This window comes from Antrostomus carolinensis, unplaced genomic scaffold (assembly GCF_000700745.2).
Source record: "Antrostomus carolinensis isolate BGI_N321 unplaced genomic scaffold, ASM70074v2 scaffold18314, whole genome shotgun sequence".
Classification (NCBI taxonomy): Eukaryota; Metazoa; Chordata; class Aves; order Caprimulgiformes; family Caprimulgidae; genus Antrostomus; species Antrostomus carolinensis.
In genome coordinates this window covers 1-7,720 of record NW_010313015.1, presented here as the reverse complement: position 1 = coordinate 7,720, position 7,720 = coordinate 1, and the positions used below count along the sequence as shown (strand labels likewise).

General features: G+C 38.7%; 2 non-coding genes across 2 annotated transcripts; both read right to left on the bottom strand.

Moving 5' to 3' along the window:
- Nucleotides 1-313: 313 nt before the first annotated feature.
- LOC114818540 (small nucleolar RNA SNORD50) lies at nt 314-384 on the bottom strand. Its single transcript, XR_003766192.1, has one exon. It is a non-coding gene; the product is annotated as a small nucleolar RNA SNORD50 (small nucleolar RNA).
- Nucleotides 385-2,738: 2,354 nt separating this feature from the next.
- Nucleotides 2,739-2,805, bottom strand: LOC114818541 (small nucleolar RNA SNORD50). Its single transcript, XR_003766193.1, has one exon. It is a non-coding gene; the product is annotated as a small nucleolar RNA SNORD50 (small nucleolar RNA).
- Nucleotides 2,806-7,720: the final 4,915 nt, after the last annotated feature.

Sequence of the window (7,720 nt, the reverse complement as noted above, 5' to 3'; positions counted from 1 at the left end):
AACAAGACTGCAGCAACTATTTCAGCAGGCTTTTAAAAAGCATGGCATCCCACTCCAAGCCACAAAAACTCTTCATTTCCTTCCAGTTACAGATCATCCAAATTTGTCAAGCAGCACTGACACAGTGTTCCAACTCATCACTGGAAAAGGAGAACAAGGTCTAAGTAAAACAGTTCATTTGAGGAAGAAATTTCAATTTGCAAGGAAGCACACACTTTGTATACATTAAGGTGTTACCATTTTTGTAAAAAGTCTAACACTCCATAAACATTACAATACTTTTCAAAAAGTTTAAAGCAAATTTCTTGATCTCATCTCAGATTCCGGATCCGTATTAGGTTTTTCAGCAAGGAATTCAGGTTCGGGATAGGATCATCACAGATGAGACAAAAACAATACAGAAAGTGTAGATTTAATAGGAAGTGTACCGTTCTTCTATAGAGTTTCTGATGGCAACACACAAAATTAAACAATCTCTAGTCCTTTGACATATTTTAATGATAATGTACACTTATTTAAAACTTTACCTGTGGGTATGAAAGCTAACCAAGGTTAGGTACAGCTGTCAGCACACCTTGTGCCTTGGGGAACAAGTGTTCTTAAATTCCAACTATGTATGGAATTAAATACAATAGCAACTTACCATCAGTTGATCAATTACTATATTAAGTATATCGACAACATCCATAAAAAAAAAATCACAAACTGAGCAGTTACTTTAGACTTAAATGAGAAAAATGTTTAGAAGCTTTTCAGTTACATACCTGAATAAGCTAAAAGATTTTTTTCCTACTTTTTTTGACCATTTTCCTGTCTAAAAAAAGAGAGATGCTTATTAGGTCAGAAAAAATTTCTTCCATCACTCAAAATATAACTTGCTATGTATTGAATCTCTCATACAGACCAAACTGGGTTACTAAACATGTGCTGGATTAGTATCAGTACTCTGCAAGTTCTGTGAAACTTAACTTTGAAGTGTAGTCATACCACAGTAGAATTTATCTTGCTTCTCTTGCACAGCTATCACTCAACTTTCCTATGTATGTAGATAGACAACTAACCAACCAAGTAGAACTCCCCCCCTCCTATCAGAATCAAAAAGTTAATTTTTGAAAATCAGCTAATACCTGGCTCTCAGCTTCTATCAAAATATTAAAAACTCCAGAAGTTAAAATCCACCAACAAGCAATAAACAACTGCATCCAGACCACATTCTTCTACATACAACTCTCCTACAAGTCACAGGAAAATTGAGACTACCTCTGAGTTAGAACTGCAAATTAAAAAAAAAACTAAGATAGATCATTAAATGTTTCACCCTGTTTTCCATAATGCAGATACACACAAATCCCACTCCACTTCAAATATCCCATTTGTAATCCCACAGTTTGAACATCACCTCCTGCTTATAAATGGGGTTGACAATAATGTAGGTTTTAAAGCAGTCATTTAAAAATTAAAATTCATTATTTAAACCAGTTTTGCAGAGTTTCAAGGTATATAAAGACTATGAAGCCTATCATCTTCAAACACTTCACCTTTTCTGATGTTAGTCTAAACTTAGAAGTCAGATTCACATGTGGTTTTCATCAAGCAATCAATCATGTTTGGGATAGGTTCTTTACCACTCAGATATACCAATGGTTTTAAGCCTTATTCCCACATCAAGCTTTTAAATGAATCATAACACTTAATGCAATTCATACCTTCAATCGAGAAGCAGCCTTCAAGCATCTCTGCAAAGACAAAATGCAGTGGTTAGTTACACTAACAAGGTTTGCTACTTCCAACTTTTTTCTAGACCAGCCACGTAAGTCACTCCACTTCCTACTGGTAATATCACTGGATAAACAATAGAGCATTTTAGAGGTAGCACTGCTGCACAGGAAGTTTCACTTCCACATTTGAACTTCACATTCTGGGACAAAGCCTGTTCAAAAGAAACTGCTGGTAGTTAGCAAGGTATTTAAAGGTACCTTTCTTTAATAAAGAGTCAAATAAAATTACAGATGTTGTAGTAAGGAAATTAGAACCTGTCCTCATGCTTTAGATTTTAGCTTCTTAAATAAAACCAACCTGTGAATACTCAAGAACCAGTGAAACTAAACTCAATTTCATTGGAAAAAGATTAAATTCAGATACTTAGGCAAGAATGAAGTTCTTAGGGAAACCACTACCATTACTGTTCGTCCACGGTAAGCGTTCACAAGCATGCTTTTTGCCTGCTGTAAGTAAAATGTTACACTAGCCCTTCTGAATCAGTTTAGCTCTGGAGCTGAAACAGCTTTAATATAATTAGAATTCATTAAAATTCACCACCAAATTTCACCTTTAATCATTAATATTACTTTTCCTAAATGCTCACATCTGAGGGAGACTTAAGTTAACAGTACCTTCTAAAACAGTCAAAGCCCAACCACCATCACTAGTTTTCAAACACCAGCAACACTTCCTTACCAGGGCACTTTAATACCTGGCTAATGTTTGTTATTTACCTGGTATAAGACAGGTGACCTCAAATTACAGGGGTCTGACACCTCCCTCTCTCTGCTCTTTGAAGATGCTAGTTTTTGCAACAGCACACATCCATGTGAATATAGGCATGAGGAGAATTTAAATAATGTACTAACATCGTTATTTACAACCTAGAGCATGCTGGCATTTAGCTTGTACACAGGGACACCAACTGGGTTAATGTCTGAAAGATTAAGGAGCTTTTGAAAGATTTAAGCGGTTTCATCTCAGTAGCCAGATCCGTATGAAGTTTCTCATCAACATATCAGGTTTGGCAGTTTCATCATGATTCACCACTTAAATATCAGTGACTGGGAACTGCAACACAATTCATACATTCAGATATTCCACAAAATAAGCTTTTTGTCTTCCACATACAGATGTATTAAAAAGGGAATACATTACAATTAACAGAAAAATTCAGCTGCTTATTTGATATTACCTCTATCTGTTGTACTACAGCTACCAGGAAATCTTCCATCAGGACGCCTGACATTCCCATTGTTAGAAACTTTTCATGCTGTTCTAGAAATTTAAATAAAAAAATCAGTTATGACACGTTCATATATAATATACCACAACCCATTAGGAACAACCAAGTTTACTCTTGTGGATCCCCCCTTCCTCTCAACCACTGGTTGTAAGCACCGGAGTCAAATTAAACTGAATACAGATCCTGAAGTTATTTCTCAGCATTTCCAGAAGGTGAGAGTATCAGCTGTACTCTTTGAAAAATGAACACATATTTTTATTAAATTGGAATCACATTTACATGTTTATATTAATAAGTCTCTAAATGTTCCTTTTGTTTTCTTTGCCTAACAACTTTCTTATACTAATCTCCTGATAAAATGCAAATTCACAATTAAAAGCCACCTTGAAGTAATCTTTGTCAGACTTAGTATGAACATTTCAGACAGGCATATTTCACTAGCTTCTCAGACAACGACCCACAAACTATTCACCAGTTCAACCTACACAGCTCTAGATTATATCAAACATGCCTGAAATACAATGATACCTCAATTTTAAAGCTAATGATGCATCTACTAATTTCATCATACATATTTTTCTAATCCACTTATTTTAATTTATTCCCACTGATCATTCAAAACATACATAGCTTTCAGGAAAATCCACTTGTGTGTACCAAGTATTCTTCTACTTCTGATGGTGCTTCCATGAAGAGCTAAAATTGAAATGAAATAAAAGTTATCTTTTACAGTAGAAAATATCTTGCTGTGGTCTAGCATCATCTCTCATGTTACTATTTCAGAAACATAATCACCAAGTACTAAAAATTTCACATTTTCATACAACAATTCATAGAATCATAGAATGGTTTGGATTGGAAGGGACCTTCAAAGGTCACCTAGTCCAAACCCCCTGCAGTAAGCAGGGTCATCTTTACTACAGCAGGTGGCTCAGAGCCCCATCAAGCCTGACCCTGAATATCTCCAGGGATGGGGCTTCCACTACCTCTCTGGGCAACCTGTTCCAATGATCTACCACCCTGATACTGAAGAACTTTTTCCTAATATCCAACCTAAATCTACCCTTTTCTAGTTTAAAACCATTACCCCTCATCCTATTGCTACATGCCCTTGTGAACAGTTCTTCTCCAGTTTTCTTACAGGCACCTTTCAGGTACTGGAAGAGCACTATAAGGTCCTCCTGGAGCCTTCTCTTCTCCAGGCTGAACAGCCCCAACTCTCTCAGCCTGTCCTCATAGAAGAGGTGCTCCAGCCCTTGGATCATTTTTGCAGCCCTCCTCTGGACATGCTCTAACAGGTACACGCCCTTCTTGTGTTGAGGGCTCTAAAGCTGGATGCAGTATTCCAGGTGAGGTCTCTCCTGAGCAGAGCAGAGGGGCAGAATCACCTCTCTCGATCTGCTGGACACACTTTTCATGCAGCCCAGGATGCAGTTGGCTTTCTGGGCTGCAGATGCACATTGGTGGCTCATGTCCAGCTTTTCATCCACTAGTACCCCAAGTCCTTTTCCTCAGGGCTTGTTTCCAGCACATCATCTCCTAGCCTGTATCAATAACTAGGATTGTCCCAACTCAGGTGCAGGACCCTGCACTTGGCCTTGTTTAACCTCCTGAGGTTCACCTGGGCTCACTTCTCCAGCTTGTCCAGGTCCCTCTGGATGGCACACTGACTGCACCACCCAGCTTGGTATCATCAGCAAGCTTGCTGAGGGTGCACTCAATCCCACTGTCAATATCATTAATGAAGATATTAAACAGCACTGGTCCCAGTATAGACCCTTGAGGGAGACAGCCTGTCAATATCTTTCATCTGGACATTGACCACTACTCTCTGGATGTGACCATCCAGCCAATTTCTTATCCACTGAACAGTCCACTCATCAAATCCATAACTCTCCAAATTAGAGAGAAGGATGTTGTGGGGGACTGTGTCAAAGGCCTTGCAGAAATCCAGACAGATGGCATCCTTATCACTTCCCTTGCCTACTGATGCAGTTACTCCATTGTAGAAAGCCACTAGGTTGGTCAGGCAGGACCTGCCCCTAGTAAAGCCATGCTGGCTGTCTTGAATCACCTCCCTGTCCTCCATGTGCCTTAGCAAATCTTCTAGGAGTATCTTTTCCATGATCTTCCCAGGCACAGCCAGGCTGACAGGTCAGTAGTTCCCAGGGACCTCCTTTCTACCCTTTTTAAAAATGGGTATAATGTTTCCTTCCTTCCAGTCACTAGGGACTTCACCTGACTGACAGGACTCTTCCAGTATCGTGGAGAGTGGCTTGGAAACTACATCAGCCAATTCCCCCAGGAGTCTGGGATCCATGTGATCAGGTCCCATGGACTTGTGTATGTTCAGGTTCCTCAGATGGTCACAAATCTTATCTTCGCTTACAGTGGGAAGGACTTGGTCTACCTGGTCCCGTCTTGTGGGCCATCAACTTGAGAGCTGTGAGGAGGCAGGTTGCCAGTCAAGACTGAGGCAAAAAAGTTGTTGAGAACCTCAGCCTTCTCCTGGTCTGTTGTTACTAGATCACCATTGTTGCTCATCAGAGGGGAGCACAATTTCTTTAACCTTCCTTTTCCAGCTTACATACCTGTAATTCAATATTGGTCTAGAACAGTCTTCAATACCTGACAAGTTTAAATTTTGTACATACTAGAAACAAAAAGTTACCCTGAATTGGTTTTGGACCCTTTTGCAACCATTATGATGTCTGAAGAACCAAGATATTCAATCTTCTATTTCAAAATACTGATATAAGTAGCCATGTATTTATTCAGAATGCTACACTACTGTCTGTCTATAGTTTGCAGGATCATTACCTCAATAATTACATTGAAATATGGCCATCTACATAGATTCACATTAACCCCAACACACACCCAAGGCCACACCACTAACTTGCACCATCTCCAAAATCAGTGAAATTTAACACGTGTTAACTAAGTGATTAATCATCAAGTTCTTCATGCTTATTTAAATACCCCAGCAAAAAATGAAATTAAGAACATCTGACCTAAGGGCTGACTTTAACTCAGTGAAGAGCAACCCCCCCTCAATCAAATAATTACTCCTCAGTTTGATGGCAGCTATAAAAATGCAACATACATACAAAAAATGTAACCATTTTTCCTTTTTGTCCCACTCAGGAGCCATACAGAGATGTCAATCCTCTGGCACTTAATACATTCTGTACTTTTGACAGACAAAATTATGGAAACCAAGTAAAAAATTGAAGTATTTATTATCTTGATCAATGATAGAAATGTAGCGTTACTTCTAGAGCAACAAAATATAAAAATCCAGAGCCATTACCTTAATGCTTCTGTGCAATGTACTGGACACCACTGAAAACTTCCACTCCATCATTCCTAAAAACAAACAGTAAACAAACTCAACACTTGAAATCATTAGATTCTTAATACCAGGCCATTAAGTCTCAGAAGCTAAGTATCTGTTAGAGAATGTTATTGCAGGAGGCCTTTTAGAAAGCAGCAAGAAATGCAGCCAGTTTAAAGTAACACTGGAGTTACAAGCTACACACACTTGAAATCCCATATTAAAAGCATTGTAGAAGTAATTACATCTACACCTGATTAAACTTCAACCCAAAGGAATTTGAATGAAAATTCACCATCTCAAGGTTTCAGTCCTTAAAGTATAAGCACTGATTTTTATTGGTTTAGAGAACTTTTTTAACCAGGTAGCAAGTATTTAAATCTACCAACTCAAACAGTCAAAGAAATACATGACAAACTATTTGTTTTGTCATGAACAACACTTAAAATATGTAGCTTCCAATAATAATGTTTCCCACTACACACTACACAGATCAAATAAATGTAGCAATCCACTAGAGAACCCATATTTCAGACCACATTAAAAAAGCTATGGAAAATCTCAAGTTTGCTTATGATACCCAGTAACCAAGGGTTACTAATGGCTTGTTAACACCTCAAAAACTTTACTGTTCAGTAATCTTAATGTGTGACTCACTAATTCAACATGGAATTAATGTACCTGACAACATGAACACAACCTTGGGCTCAAGCTCTGCCAGGGGAGGTTTAGGTTAGATGTTAGGAAGAAATTCTTTACAGAGAGGGTAATCAGGCACTGGAACGGCCTGCCCAGAGAGGTGGTGGATTCACCATCCCTGGAGGTTTTTAAAAAGAGATTGGACGTGGCCCTTAGTGCCATGATATAGTAATTGGAGTTGGATCAGGGGTTGGACTTGATGATCTTGGATGATCTTCCAACCCAATCGATTCTATGATTCTATGAACCACCTCCTAACCTTTGGTTGCAGATAAGAGCCGAAAATGCTAGTTGAATTTTTTTTATTGTATTGCCTGCTTAGAAGGACTATGGCTCAATGACATTAGCGTTGCAAGGGGGGAAATAAGGCATTTTAAGGACACAGGAAGTTTGTGAGGGTTTTTTATTTTTTTAAATTAAATCTCCCTTTATTCTGCCATCTGAATGCCTAGCAAAAAAAAAAAAGCAACATCGATAGTTAGAAAGTTAAAGTGACCTCATGATTCACCTTGAAAACGCATGCAAAGCTTATTTTTGTTTTTTTTTTTCTTTGTCACGACATGTGGATGTGACAGTAACTGCATTTTAACGTCTCTTCCGTGGCAGGACGGATCCGCGCTGCCCGCGGCCGAGCGCGCTGAAGCAACACGGTCTGCTCAGCCCCTCCCTGCAGCACC